Below are 16,463 nucleotides of genomic sequence, written 5' to 3'. Positions count from 1 at the left end.
TTTAATCCTAGATACTACTTTTAGAACTTCATTTGTTTTGTTGTAGTTGCACAGAGACAGCTATAAATTAGTCCTTATGAAGCCAATAATGCAGATATAATACTTGAGGAATTCCTTTTGGTTCAGTTGTATTTATTTTTCCAAACATTTTGTTTGAGCGAAAATGAGATGGCTATCTACTGTTTCCTTATTTTTTTGCAGGAAAGCAAAGAGTTGTTGACTTCCTCTCCCCTCCCTTCCTTCCTTCTTTCTGAAGGTACTGTACTCATCTGAAAAAAGAGAACGAAGTGATTGTTCCTGTTCTCTTTCTTAAGTCATTTGAAACATTGTCCTTGCTCATTTTCTAAGTTTACTGCAATCTCAATACAGGGAGCAGGAGAGATTGCCAACAGGAAAGCAGGTAGAGAGCTTAGCTCATTCCAACTTCAACAATTGGTAAGTTTACCATGAAAGAGTTTTTACTGAAATCTTTGTTAGTTTAGTAGATATATCTATAAATATAGGAAAGTTATTTATCAACTACTAGTTTAAAAATAATGACTGTATGCCTTGACATGTGGTATATGTTGTCATTATAACATATCTACTGGCAGTTTTTTAAATACTGCTATTAGTTGTATGAGGTATAATCAATATATTGAGGAATGATTTCTCAGTGAGATTGATAATCTTTGCAGTTTTCAATAGTGCAAATTCTTTCATATGAAGCTGAGTAGTTGACCTTTCCTTTCCAGCAGCCATTGTAGCTTGTTACACACTTCACTGACTTTATAGTGAAAGTTTCAGTAAGGTTTACTGGGACCTCACAAAGGCAGAGATAGGGTTAGTAGGTATGCAATTGATAGGCTAGTATAGTTTGTTCATCTCTGACCATTACCTAGGACATATTCATTCAAGTATTATATGAGCAACTGAACTGTCATCGAGCTGTCCCATAAAAAAGAAAGAATTACTACTCTTTTTTTTAAAACAGAGCTTTATTGGGTGTGTGAATACACGTTTGTATCTCTCAGTACCTTTGATATATGCAGTCTGAAAGCAGTGATATTTGAACACTTGAGTGAGATCCAGTTTCATTTTTAAAAGACTAAGTTACAACCAATGTCATAAATAGTAAGATTATCCACCAAGGATGATAACATGATAAAATGCTATCTACTCAGTTATATTTTTTATCAACCAATGGCCCGTCAACTACAGTTTCTAATGATCAAGTTAGCAAAGTCTGACTGCACATTTAGCAAAGAGTGTGATGTAAGCATGTAAGTTATTTGTATAAGGCAGGCAACAACACAAATAGCAACTTTTATACAAGAAGGCATAGTAGGAATGAGGAGTAGAATGTGTCACGTTTCTACAAAAGAGTATCTAGATCATCGCTTGGCCCCATATTAACTTGTCTGTGAGACATCAGAATGTTTTGTGGGACATCAAGTCCCTGGCTGCTTAGCTCCTAATGCAGGGCAGGGCACTCGAGACCAGGTACAGACAACTCTGGCTGGTGATGGATCCTCTGAGATTCATGGGTTCTGGGGGTTGTGCTTCCTCTGAAGTGGGAATATACTTTTCCCCCAATGACTGAATGAACACATTTTTCTTCCTTGTGATTCTTTTCTATACTCCCCTCTCCCCCTTTTCCAATGGTAGGGAGTGATCTATCCCAAATTAGCAAGCTTTCTGATAAAATTACATGTTTCTCCAGTACTTTATAACTAATGTTAAAAAGAAGGAGTTAATCAATGTATTGTTTAATATGGTTTGAAATTAAACGTACCAATTTATCTAATTTGGTGCTATTCATGAGCTTTGGATGATACGTCACCTACAAAATGTTTTCTAAGGTTACCAGTATAAACCAGTTTTCAAGTGTACGCAAGAAAATGAGATGCATACTTTTTTTATTTGGATGCCCAGTTTGGCACTTAGTTGGACATAAAGGCCACTTTATGTGACCAAGTTCTGATTCAGACAACCAAATGTAGAGTTTGGATAGTTATTTAGGTGGCTACGTCTGAAAACTGGGTCCCCATTAATATGTCAGTTACGATAATCAGAGAAGCCTTTTTATGCCATTTGCTTGGAATGGCAGATTTTTTCTGTTCTACTGCTGTTCCCACTATTGATGGGTCCCACCTGCAAAATTTTGATCTGGGATTGCAGACGCCCCAAAATTCTGGGAAGGTTGAATCCAGCATTTAGGCTCAATCCGTGATTAAGTTGGGAGCCAACTACAAAATTTAGATCCAGATTTCAGTGTTAATAATCTCAGCAAATTCATATACACTTGAAATCTGGGCCCATGTTTACTAGATATCCCGTCTGAGAATTTGGAAAAAAGAGAATTCTATGATCCCGAAGCAAAAAAGCATGTATACTTGTTGTTGTAGTAGCTAATCCAAACATAAAATGCTGATTTTAGACTCAGTTCTCTATTAATATTTATGTAAAATAGCAATGTAGAATGACACTTTATAATTTAGTTGTAAATACAGTCCCTGAGTTTTGTGCTTCATTCTTGGATTATGCGCTTCAGTTACATTTCTCTTTGATACAATACATTTTTGTTGGTCATTTGCAATGGGTATAACATTGTGCACTTTTGTTATAAAATCACTACAACATGATTTTATAAAATAATACCATTATAACTAACTAACTAACTTCGCTTTGAGAGATTTGGAAATGGAGTTTTGTCCTTATCTCACTTTGCTGCGAAAAAGTTATAGGCAGAGAATCTGGGGCTATGTCTACACTGCAGAGTTCTTTCAGAAAAATGGCCATTTTCCCAAAAAACCTTCACTTACATCCACACCCCAATTGCGTTCTTTTGAAAAAAGAATCGAAAGAACAGAGGTTTTTTCCCAACATTGGTAAACCTCTATCCACAAGGAAGAAGCCTTTTTTCTGAAAGAGCTCTTTCAGAAAAAGGCGTGTTTGGATAGGGAAGAGGGAGTTCTTTCGAAAGAAGAAGACTCCAGAAAAAAACACAGGTGTTCTGTTGGCCATTCCGTCCATAGTAATCACAGCTTAAATGTGAGATAGCGTTCATTCAGTGTGGACACTGTCTTTTGAAAAAGCAGATCACTTTTTCGATGTGCTTTGGCAGTGTGGATATTCTCTTTCAGAAGAAGTTTTTTCAGAAGATCTCTTCTGGAAAAGCTTCCTCCAAAAGAAGCCTACAGTCTAGATGTAGCCATAGGTTATGAATGCTAGCCTCCATAAATTTAAGTGTGTAAGTTTAGAGAGTATGTTTAATGTTTATGAAATAGATTTTTAGTGATTAGTGATTAATTCCTATGTTATTAAGGAAGGCAATAAAACAGGTATTTATCAGAGACACACTTTTTTATCTTATTTAAAAGCTTATTAGTGCCTTTCTTTAAAAAACCCCAAAACATAGTGACAATATAGTTTTGAGTAGAGCTGTTTGAAACTCCAATTCCCATTCAACAGGATATTCTGAATATGTTTTAAAAAATTGTTCCAAAATAAAAATGAAATGAAAATTCCAAAATTTCATTTGTAAATGTTGAAATGTTTCATTTCAATAAGGTAAAACCTTTTTTTAATAACATGACTTTCATTTCAAATTTATCTGACTTGACTTATATTTTAAAATTAGATAATATAAAAAGGCAAAAGATTTCAACTTTTATCTTATAAGTTATAACAGAACATAACAAAAGTTGAAACAAAGTTGAAATGAAATATTTCAATTTTATCTAAATGAATCATTGCGAAATTTTCATTGAAAATTAACAAAAAAGTTTTATCGGGATATTTTTGGGATCAGCAGTAGTTTTGAACTATTATACACTAACTAGCAAATATATAAAAATAATGAGTAGCCCCATGGCGCCTTAGAATATAATATTTTTTATATATTTTTACACACACACACACACACACACACAATCATGAGCTTTCCTGATGAGATACATCCAGATGAGATGCAGCTGAAGAAGTGAGTTTTGCCCAAGAAAGCTCATGATACTAAATCTATTTGTCACTCTCTAAGGTGCCAAGGGGCTACTCATTTTTAAAGTTACAGATTAAACACAGCTACCCCTCAGAGACTTTTTAGCTAATATATAGTTTAGTGTAAGGATAGGGGCTATGTCCTGCAGCCTTACTTCTGTGTGTAGCTCCATGGAAGTCATAGGAGAAAGGGATTAAAGTCAATGAGATTTTTTCTGTACAAAGAAGCTTTTCTGCTGGCATACATTTGTGGGAGTGCAGACATGCTAATACACAACAGCTGAAATTTGGCTCATGGGTTCTAAATGTTTAAAAGGTATTATTTCCTTTCACATTTTGGCATCTCTTTTACAGTTGTTGTGTTGTTCATATTTTTTGGCAATGGGAGAATTTTTACCTTGAGAGATCTGTATTTTACCCACAAACCTTGAAAGGTCTTGGCCTAATTGTTCTTAAAGCAGCTTGGGCATAATGTGGATACAGATAAGTTTTAAAGCTGTAATTATAATATTGTATATTTTTGAGGCACCACCAGAAGATAAATGTGTTGGCATGGATTAGAGTGGACGAAAACTTCTTGGCAGCTTCAAACCAGTAACCCAAGATAAGCCTGAAATAAAAATCACCACATTCCTAGAAGTAATCCTGGATTGATTGTAAGTAGGATTGAGAATTGATTATCCTAGGCAAAATGTATTGAAATTTTCAATTTTTGCATATCACAGGGACTCCAATACAGCAAAGCAATCTTCATGAATGGACCATTTCACCCATACAGATCCCTTTGTAGGTTTGGTCCCTTAGAAACAATAGCAATAATGCTTTGTAAAAGAAGATAAATATAGACAGAGATAAGTGTATTCATTATCTGACATACCTTTTAAAATGTTATGTCTTGAATGTCTGTATTAATCACCTTTTTGAAAAGTGTTGTTAAACCAAATGAATCATGTATTTAAAAAATGCAGTAGCTTCTCCACTCCCACTGCTCACCTGAAGAGGACTAATTAAGCATGGCAAAATGTGATATCAGAGAAGAAAAGTGTCTTAGAGAAAGAATTTTAGAAGGAAAAAAAATGGAAGCCTTTAAAAAGAAAGAAAAGGTCAAAAAATAGCTAGAGGAAAAGCAGATGCTGGGAAAGCCTGATGTCACCTTCATTTTCATGTTGAGAAGCTGATAGTTATGAAACAAAAATGACAATACCATTTTTAATGGCTGATATTCAGCATGAGGGTTAAGAATGCTCATCCAGACAAGAGCTCTGACTAGGTGAACACCTATTGTATTACATCTAGGATGTCTAATTTGCCTTCATATCCATTTGGCAGGGATCAAACCTTCTTGCCTTATGTATAAAATACCAAAGATTCTAGGAAATAATCCCATCTGTTTTAAAAGAAGTACTTAATGCTTTCCTTTCATGCCCAGGGAATTCACAGCTATGCAGTAACACTAATGGAACTACATAGGTGCTATTGTGGTTTGTACACTCACAATAAAGTAATTTTTCCTTTAAATTGAGAACAGTATGGTATTGCAAGAGGGTTTCCTTCTTGGACATTGCAAACAATTGCATTTAACAAGTCTTATACTAAAAAAAATTGGGATACTTCTAAATTGCAATATATTCCCTATCTGGTGTTTTAATTTCTCCCTCTTCCCCCATTTGCTCCTGGTTTCTTGCTGCATAATTTAGAAACATATCATCACTGGCAGTCAGTGACTTGAATCAGGGAGTAATACAGCTATTATTCTGTTTCCTCATTCTAAAAAACAAAAAATGTAGCTACCTTTCACTTTCATCTTTTAGACACTAGATGAAAGCCAGCGTTAGTTGCAAACCAACTGTGAAAAATCCACTTTACAAAAGATTTAGGAAAGCTGTGTTTTTCATTAGTTGGAGATCAAATTTGTTTTTTTCCCCTTGACAATTTTTATAAACAACTAACATAAAAACTGTCCTAGTTTTTGATGGTCCATACTTATTGGGAATGTAGGGTACCATTTCATATAGAAACAGGATTTTGGAAGCTGTACAAAGAATAAAAAATGTTTAACTGTTCACTTGGCATGAAGGTTCGCAATGTTGAATTAACAAAAGCAGTAAAATTAATTTAGTGAATATGTAGGTTGATACTTTTCATTGAAAAATCATTCTCCCCTCCACCTTTCTCTATTGGATTAGAAAGAAGTACCATTTATTTTAAATCAGAAGCAAAGTTGCAATGGGATCATACCATGAGTTTCTATTATTCTGTGAGGATTTATTAAAGAAGTGTGCTAACATTAGCAATGAGGCATCCATTGTCTGATCTTTCACTTCGAAGCAATAATTTCTCCTTATTCATTGACTGATCAAGTATGGAAACTATATAATTTATCTGGGTTAGACTGTAATTTTACAGTCTGCCCTGAGTAATAGGATAGTACATTGCTGCACTATGCCAGGAACAGAAACGAGAATGAATTATAAGCCAGAAACTATTCTATTTCCTTTCCTGCTTACTCCTTAATCTGAGTGTGTCTACACAGCACCCTAAATTCAAAATAAGATACACAATTCGTGGTACACAAATAGTGCAAATTGAGTATCGTATTTTGAATCTATTTCAAAATAGCTTATTTTGAAATTTGGCGTGTCTACACAGCACCAGATTTCTAAAGAACGTGCTATTTTGAGCCATCCCTTATCTCTCGTGCAATGAGGTTTACCAGGATGCCGAAATAGCATGCCTGTTATTTTGAAAAATACTTTGAAATACTGGGCAGCTTGTGTAGATGCGGGATAGCTATTTTGGGATACCAGAGGTAGCCGTGCAGTGTAGTCGTACCCTGAGAGGGGAGTAAATTACTTCACCCCTTTTCAGAGAGCAGCTTACACATCCCTGTCCAGATATCTGAATGACTACTCTGGCTGGCCACTAAAGAGAGGGGAGCCACAATTGCTTCTATACCTCCTCTCATTACCCACTTGCTTCACGGTAGGAGGAATATTGGCTAAACAGTCTCTGCTTTGCCCTCCCTCCCAGAACCAGAGTTGTAATTTGATGGAGTTTGTGGGCTTTATTCTGTCATAAAATGAAAATGATGTCTTCCTCATGGTAGGTCTCCCAGAAGGTATACATACTTCTTTCTACATGTGCAAATGTTTTATAAATGGATGTGTTGATGTACTCTGTAGCTTTAATAAAAATAATATGCACAATTGAAAAATTTAGATTGATTGACCTCCTTTTGGAAGGCAGCATTTCCCTTGTTAGAACAATCTATGTGTAGACCTCCACCCCATATTGGGATTCATAGAATCATAGGGCTGGAAGAGACCTCAGGAGATCATCAAGTCCAGCCCTCTGCCCAAAGCAGGACCAATCCCAACTAAATCAACCTAGCCAGGGCTTTGTCAAGCCGAGACTTAAAAACCTCTAGGATGGAGATTCCACCACCTCCCTAGGTAACCCATTCCAGTGCTTCACTACCCTCCTAGGGAAATACAGTAAAACTCCGATAGTCCAGCATCCAACTGTTCGGCATTCACGATACTCCAGCATCAAAATGCCAACCGCTCCTGACCAGCTGATTAAAAAGCCTGCCCCATAGCACACGTGTTGGCTGTAACCAGAGGGAGCATAAGGTTGGAGGAGAGGGAGTGGGATCGTGTTACAGTATGGAGAAGAGCATTTTGCTTCAGGGAAGGAGAAAGGGAAAGGGAGGGGGAGGAGGATCAGGTTACAACACGGAGGAGCTGCGAAGAGGAAAGGGGAGGCGAGAGGGAGAGAGATTGTGTCCTGGCCAGCTGTTAAACCATGCAGCTGTACCGGACCTCCTGATTCTCCGGCAAATCTGATATTCCGGCACCACCTAGGTCCAAAAGGTGCTGGATTATCGGAAGTCTACTGTAGTTTTTCCTAATATCCAACCTAGACCTCCCCCACTGAAACTTGAGCCCATTGCTCCTTGTTCTGCCATCTGTCACTACTGAGAACAGACTCTCTCCATCCTCTCTGGAACCTCCCTTCAGGAAGTTGAAGGCTGCTATCAAATCCCCCCTCAGTCTTCTCTTCTGCAGACTAAATAAGTCCAAATCCCTCAGCCCCTCCTTATACAAATTATCATCCAGTATCTCTGCTTAATGCTGAACATTAAATCATTCCATAACAATCATTACAAAAAGCAGTACAGATCTGAAAGCAGAGTTTTACCTGCAGTCATGTGAATACCAACATCAACCACATGTGTCTCACTGGGAAACAGATCCCCAAAAAATTGATTCCAAATATATATTCTTCTATCTGAGGAGATAAGAAACACCTCTCAATTTAAAAATAAGTCTCAAACCAAGAAATTGAATGCAATGGTAGTTACTTGTGTCCAGTGGGGAAAGAATCAGGACCCAGGATTCCATGTGATAATCTTAATGAGCAGGTCCACTAGTCATCCACTACAGGCAACAACGATACACATGAGTAAACATAACCTATTTTGTGCAGTCTTGCAACATGCCCATACCTGTAAGTCAATATAATGTACGAGAATTCTACATTCCACATAAAATAACTAGCAACTATGAAGCCCCCAGTGGACTTCATGGAATCTCTGGCACTTTTCCATTCTCAGGAAAAAAACAAACAAACAAACAAAAATTCTGCATGGGAAAAGATTTTTGTTTTTTTAACTTTATCGAGTTATTGTTATTTTTGTTGTTTGCTTTGGGTCTTTTTTCGAGATTTGTTTTAGGAGTTAGTTGTTTGTTTTTTTCGTTGGATGGAGGTTTTTGAATGTAAGGGAGAGTTAATGTTTTGTGTATTTTTCTTGTGAAGGAAAGCACTTTTTAAATGAGACCTTTGGGATGGCTAATAATTAATAATGATTAATAGATCTTCTAAGTAATTATTGGAGTGGCTTGAAAATGTTAATGAAGTTTCAGACTTTCATTAAAAACTATATGCCATTTTTGCAAATGTTTTTTCAAAACCACATCCCCTTTTTTCTCACTTCTAATCATTATTATAGTATAATGTTAGTGATGCTAACTTAATTTTTTCAGAGTTTTCTAACACTGCCATTTAAAACTGTATTTGAACCTTGTCAGCTATTGCGTATTTCTGCCCTAATGACAGGACTAAATTGATAAAGTTGAATTTTATTTCTGAAATAATAAAATAATAATCATAATCATAAAACCCCAAACCAAACAAACAACTGTGGTGCCAATATCAGGTGCTTTTTTAGATCTGTTGCCACTAACTACTGCTTATTTTTAAAACTTTAATTTCTGCAATTGCTAAAATTAGAAAAATAATAATTAAACATTATTTGCAGAATATTCACTGGTGGATCAGAGAGTAGAAATATCATTGGATTCCCCTGTTACTCAACCAACTACAGGATTCAACTTTTGGATCACAGGGGAAGGGAAAAGCCAGAGATGAAGTTGTATTAAAGTATTCCTTGTGAGCTTTTAACAAGTCATTCAGAAACAATATTCAGAGCTGGAGCTAAAGCACCAAGGATATTGCTCTTTTACACATACACAAAAAAATCAACATTCACTTACACATAGGAGGAGACAGGAATTTGGTAGTGTAAGTTCTTTTTCTGATAGAACTACTTCAAATAAGAATTGTTTCTGTACACTTGTAGCCTGCATTTCTTATGCCTAATTAAAGAAATACAAACAATAGCAAATAACCAAGGCCACTTTGTGATGAATGCAATATGGCTAGATACCTCTCATCACATCTGTTGTAGCCACATTTTTGTTTATTTACATTGTGTTATCTGCTGAGGTCTATACTAGCAGAGAAAATTGATGCAAGATACACAACTCTGGCTACATGAATTTTGCAGCTGGAGTTGACATACTTTGCATCGATTTTTTGGTGCAGCCCCACAACAGGAGATTGATCGGAGAAATGCACCCCTTAACTCCTTTGAGCAAGGAGTACTCAAGCCAACAGGGGGTGCCCTCAAGCATTCAATTAGTGGGTCTTTACTAGACCCACTAAATCAAACACTGGAGGGTCAATAGCCAGAGCATCAATCCTCTCGGAAATGGAGATGTGTCCTTAGGCAGCTCACTTTGCTGGTGAAGAGAAAACTCCAAGTTCAAATTTGGAACATGGACCAGCAATTGGCAGATTACAGCCATTAACTTTATTTTAGTTTCCCTATATTTTATGAAGATTTGACAATTCTTAACATGGTCTCAGTGTAGTTTTATCATGATATATGCTTGGCTTAGGGAAGTAATTTTCCCTTAAAAAACAGGAGAAAAGTTAAGCTCTGGGTAAGGATTTCATACAATGCACCCAACTCTGGAGCGCTTTCCTCTGTATTGAAAAAACAGCTAAAGTACTGTACTTTTGTCAATGTCCCCAGTATGGTCTGGGAAAAGTTAGCAACACACACACACAAAGACCCATGTTAACTTTTTATTTAACCTCCTCAGCTTTATCCTGAACTTGTGCCCAAAGTGGAACATAGGAATTTCATATTGAATGAGGATCCAGTTGGTCCATTATCCTGTTTTGAATGGTGGCCAGTACCAGATGATTCTTTTGAAATTTAGATAATCTTCCATAATTCCTTCAATGCTGTACAGACAAATTCTCTTTTATACCTTCCAATAGATAATATGGGAATTTATAATTAATCACTGAAGATATACACTTTTTGGCGGCTTTGGATCAATACACTTCCACTCATCTTCACATAAGCACATTAAAATTATATTGATTGAGAACATTTTGAATTTGTTTAGTGCTTATGAAAGGTAGTAGATGGATGGCCCTCGAAACAAGAGTTCACTGTTGCAGGCATTTATAGCATATGATATTTCCTCATATTGTCGCACCAATTCACCTTAAGTTGGGGGAGTCATCTGTACAGATAGAGTTCAGCAGTTCAGATTTTTCTGCCCACTGTAATCCTTGGTCTCTCTGCTGATATTGCCAAAAAGCTGTCAGTTGGCACACATCCAATGGCTCACTAGGAACTTGGCTGAGATCACCACCACACATTTGTTTAAAGGTTAATTGACTAAGTCACTCTTGGCCCAGGCTGGTTTCAAGCTGAACATAGAAGTTAAAAGTAATTAGTCTTCTCAGCTAAGCAGTTCCTGCCAGTTAAAAGCATTTTCAAAAGTAAGAAGATTTTTCTTTTTAGAACCTTGTCCAGATTCTCTGCTGTTTAATACCATTTTCCTCTGCTGATGATTTGAAGGTGACAACACTTTGAACACTATTCTGTGTGGCCATACTGTCACTTCAAGGGCTATCCATCTACTATCTTTCATAAGCACTTAACACAGTAGTGTTAATGTCTGTGTGGGTGAGGTGATCCATGAAAATAATACTAATCAGTGTTTCAATATTTACACTCAATTGTACACTTTGTCATTTTAACAGTCCCTTGGAATACTGTAGCTCTTTCCAAAACATAGGCAACTCACAAGTGCTTGCCTGTCTGAGGGTGTGTCTAGACTACATGCCTCCTTCGACGGAGGCATGTAGATTAGCCAGATCGGAAGAGGGAAATGAAGCCGCGATTAAAATAATCGCGGCTTCATTTAAATTTAAATGGCCGCCCCGATCTGCCGATCAGCTGTTTGTCGGCAGATCGGGGGAGTCTGGACGCGATGCCCCGACAAAGAAGCCTTTCTTCATCGACACAGGTAAGCCTCGTGAAACCAGGCTTACCTGTGTCGATGAAGAAAGGCTTCTTTGTCGGGGCATCGCGTCCAGACTCCCCCGATCTGCCGACAAACAGCTGATCGGCAGATCGGGGCGGCCATTTAAATTTAAATGAAGCCGCGATTATTTTAATCGCGGCTTCATTTCCCTCTTCCGATCTGGCTAATCTACATGCCTCCGTCGAAGGAGGCATGTAGTCTAGACACACCCTAAGGTACTCAGAGAAGAATCCACAAAATACTGACAGCCTCATCCCATTACCATTTTTATCTCTACAAGAAAGTGACATTTTCCAAAGTAATCATGCTTTTCAAATAGGTTATTTTCAATAAAACCTTTTAAACACCCACTTAAAGCATCCATTAGTGCAGTGTTTCTCTATCTTTTTTTTATAAAGTACCCCTTTTTTAAAAAAATTATAAGTACCCCCTTTAAAAAAATAAGTACTCCCCGTACCTACAGTTTTCAGACACACAACATTTTTTCTACCATTTCAACATATTTGTTTAAACAACTTAATCATAGCTGGGCGGGCGATGAAATTTGTGGGTGTAAAAAGTACAACAATAATAAAACACTGTAAAACTTAACAAAAATTCAGTTTTCTCCAAATTTCAGTTGTGTTGAAGTCCCTCTCAGACTTATCTCAAGTACCCCTAAGGGTACTTGTACTACTGGTTGAGAAACACTGCTTTAGTGCACCCATTCAAGTATATTTATTGCACCTCTACCTTTCAAAATAGTTGACCATAATTGTTTGGGGGAATTTTATTGTTGGGAGACAGTGTAATCTTGCAGTTAAAGTACCTGACTCAGGATATCTGGGTTCTGCCGTTGTGCAAGGTTTTATTTTTAAAGATAAAGGGCTTGATTTCCTTTATACAAAATAAAAGCTAAAGTGGGAATTGAAGGCAGTTGACCATTCACAATCAGATTTAAAGTGAACGATAATGTATGCAACTGAAATTACCAGGGAAATTTGTCCAATACACTATGGCTGTTTCTACATTGACGTGATTTTGTGCAAATACTCTTTAACACAAGAGTTCTTGCGTTAAAGTATTTGCGCAAGAGAGCGTCTACACTGGCATGTGCCTTTGCGCAAGAGATTTGCTTTTGCGCAAGAGCATCCATGCCAGTGTAGACGCTCTCTTGCGCAAGAAAGCTCCGATGGCCATTTTAGCCATCGGGCTTTCTTGCGCAAGAAATTCATATTACCTGTTTACAATGGCCTCTTGCGCAACAACAGTTGCGTAAGAGGGCTTATTCCTGAGCGGGAGCATCATAGTTCTTGTGCAAGAAGCACTGATTTCACAAATTAGAATGTCAGTGTTCTTGCGCAAGAACTCGCGGCCAATGTTAACAGGCAGCAAGTTTTTACACAAAAGCAGCTGCTTTTGCGCAAAATCATGCCAATGTAGATGTAGTCTATGTTTAAGAACCCATCTCTTTTTAAATGTTAAGGTGGTATTTAGCAATTGCAATATATATTAAAATAGGTGTCCAGATCTTCCAGGAGAAACTAGATCAAACTTTAGCTCTATATTCATAACTGAAACTGTATTCAGCTAAATCCACCTAAGCTTCATAAAGATGACGGATGCATAATTTGTAAACTGTTTTTAAGGAACTGGAGACTGAGACAGATGGGAGCAGTGGATAGGTTATATCTTTTGCTGTCAGTATCGAGAGTTGAATGAGTCCTCCTGTTTCAGTTCATCCAAAAGTAAGACCCACAGAATCTTGGTAGTATGTGGGTTCCCAGCATTTCAGCACCTCTGGATTTCACTTTCAGCTGTGTGAACCGAAAAATTCAAAGCAAAACATTTTAAAAAGGGCAAAATCCTGGTCACGTTAAAGTAAATGACAAAACCAGTGATTTCAATAGCACCAGGTTTCAATCTAAAATCTTGTTTTTGAGGTGTCAAATGGAAACTGATTAAATTCAGCTGAGTATCCCACAGTAGCACCTTCTTATCTCCAGAAGTGTCCAAATACACACATTTTACCTGCTCTCTTCTTTTGGGCACCTGTTGATGTGCAAATGAAGCATTCAGGAGTTGACAGTTTGGATCCAAAGACTCATGATGTAGGAACAAGCCAACTGGCTGGCTGGCTGGCTTGCAGACTGATGACTGTAGTCCCCATCTAACAGCTCCTAAGACTTGAGGAGATGGGAGGTGACCAGGCCACATGATGGCCTTCTATGAGATAGTAACAGGAGTGGAACTATGGTGGGAAGGAAGGCCAAGCCAAACTGAATCCCTTTGAAAGCAATGAAAAGTTCACTTTTGCAACAAAGTCCTAACACAGAAGAGTTTGCAAAGGTTAGTTTCTCATTCTGGACTCTCTGCAGGGCTCCTTTACTTTTTGAAAATTGCTAATATTCCAAAAGAAAACTGTTTGGTATGTACAGTGGCTCTGGTGCCAAAAATGTGATGTTTTCAATTGCAACGATAGATGTGGAAGTAGGCAAGAAATAAGGATGGAATGAGATGAGCGGTGAGTTGAAATCATAAGCTGTGATTTTCAAAACTATTTTATACATTCCATAAAGGTGGTGACAAACTTCTTGTTCCAGATTTTGACACGAATACTGTTATGATTTTTATATAAAAGTCTGAAGAAATGTATCTTTTTGACATCAGATCATAACTTGATCTCAAAGCCCAGAAATGTCCTCAATTACAGCTATATTAGGGTGAGTCTACACTGCACTGTTATTTCAGAACTAGTGTTATTTTGAAATAGAGAACTGCTACGTAGATGCTTGCATTAAGGGCACGTCTACACTGCATGTTATTTTGGAATAAGCTATTCTGGAAGATATATTCCAAAATAGCTTATTTTGAAACAGAGCCTCCACTGTACAGGGAAGTCTCAAAATTAGTCCAAGGCAGGCTCCCCTAATGTGAATGTGTTATCTCAATTTAGAGCCCCAGGAAGCACAGGGTAGAAATTACCTAAAATGGCCTTGGTAGGGAGCTATTTCGAAATAGCAGCAGTAGAGTATCCACACTGCAGCTATTTCAAAATAGCTATTTCGGAAAAGAAGTTATTCCGCGTGGAATGAGGTTTACAGAAGTTGGAATAAGCCACCCGTTATTTCGATATTATTTTGAAATAATGGAATTGCTGTGTAGATGCTTGCATTATTATTTTGGAATAACACTAGTTATTCCGAAATAATGGTGCAGTCTAAGAGCAGTCTACTAAGTCTAAGAGCATGTCTACATAGCAGGGCTAAAGCTGAAATAAGATACGCAACCTTAGCTATGTCAATTGCATGGCTTTAGTTGAAATAGCTTATTTCAGCTTTTGATACTGTCTACACAGCAGGAAGTCGAAGAAAGAGCAGTCATCCTCTAACTTCCCTTACTCCTTTCAAAATGAGGGCTATAGGAATCCAAGTAAGAAATCCTCCAGCTCAACATTATTTTGACAGTAAGTTGAAATAACTTCTCGTAGTGTAGACATCAGTTACACCTAATGGATATAATATAACTGACAGCAAAATTTGATATTTATAATGGACCAAATTTTGCTGTCAGTTATATTACATCTCCAGCAGAGGCCCTAAACTGAATTAAAAGGCCACTTCATATCACTGACACATTAAAGTGGCTGGAGATGGTCAGTTAATGATCTCCCCTGTAAGGGATAGAGGAATATTAGGAGGAGCATTAGGGATAGGAACATTTCAAAGGCCAAGTGTAAGCTTTACATAGTAGCCCACAGCACTGTGAAGCTATCCCACACAGAGTCCTATATCTAGTTTCCTTGGGAAACAATGTAAAAAGTATAATAGAAATGATAATGAATCAGTCTGTCAAATTAAGGGCAAGCTAGCTGTTCATCTCTGGAGGAAAGGAACTTCAGTATAGACCAGGAAAAAACAGCTGGGGAATAAAAGAGGAAAAAAGCAGTGTTGAAACATAAGCCATAAGCACACCCAGCAATACAACTAAACAATTTTCTGTGCATATACTTGCTAGCAGCACCCAAAACCAAATTATACCATAATAATGTTTCCACCCATAGATTGTCTGAATTCTTGACAGTGAAGAGAACAGAGTTACTCTAGATTTGCATCTGTGAGAATAATCTTTAATAATTCTTTAAAATATGTGTGAAAATAATCAGGGCTCGCTGAACCGTGGCGAGCCCCGCTCGCCAGCCGTGCTGTCCAGCAATCTGCACATGTGCAGATCGCCCGAACCCGGCTCTTCCATGTTGCAATCTACTCGCCACAGGCAAGTGGATTGAATTATTTGTCGAGCCCTGAAAATAACGGTACGTTGATTTATTTTAGGAGAAGATTTTTTTTTAATTCCTGCTATAGAAAAATAAATGTACTCTTCAAAATGTTGTTAGCAAATATCTGTCTGAATGGTAAGAAAGGCAAATAATGGACATGAATGCCCAAAATGACTAAGAAGCTTAACTATCTGTATAGCCAGAGTGTGCAAATAGACTATTTCCCAACCTTGGGGGGGGGGGGGGCGGCTTTGACATAAAACAACTATGTTTAAAGGTGCAGTGAAACAACAGAGATGTGGCTGAGTGATGAAAACTGGTCTGCTTTTCAGTTTGACTAAAAGAGGCCTGTCTCATTTTCACACGCAAGACAAATGCAGCTGTGCTGCTGTGGGAAGCTCAGACTGTGGAGATAACTCAGAGAGCCTGAAAAATAACTTAAAAACATACACACCAAGCCTGAATTGAGTCAGGCATGTGCAGAAAACAGATCCAGTGAAACTAACATGGAATAAAGTATTAAGTACTGTGTTATG

General features: G+C 37.5%; 1 protein-coding gene across 5 annotated transcripts in view; it reads left to right on the top strand.

Annotated features, from left to right (window-relative positions):
• Positions 1-277: 277 nt before the first annotated feature.
• Positions 278-16,463, top strand: part of ZNF366 (zinc finger protein 366) — a 40,314-nt gene continuing 24,128 nt past the window's right edge. For 2 of the 5 annotated variants that reach the window (XM_006124295.4, XM_006124296.4), the window contains exons 1-2: positions 278-435; positions 4,504-4,634. The gene's annotated coding sequence lies outside the window, so the exon portion shown is untranslated. The remainder of the gene's footprint in view (positions 436-4,503; positions 4,635-16,463) is intronic. The other 3 variants (XM_006124297.4, XM_075932245.1, XM_075932244.1) reach the window with 2 other exon arrangements.

This window comes from Pelodiscus sinensis, chromosome 6 (assembly GCF_049634645.1).
Source record: "Pelodiscus sinensis isolate JC-2024 chromosome 6, ASM4963464v1, whole genome shotgun sequence".
NCBI lineage: Eukaryota > Metazoa > Chordata > Testudines > Trionychidae > Pelodiscus > Pelodiscus sinensis.
This window is presented reverse-complemented; position numbering and strand designations above follow the sequence as displayed.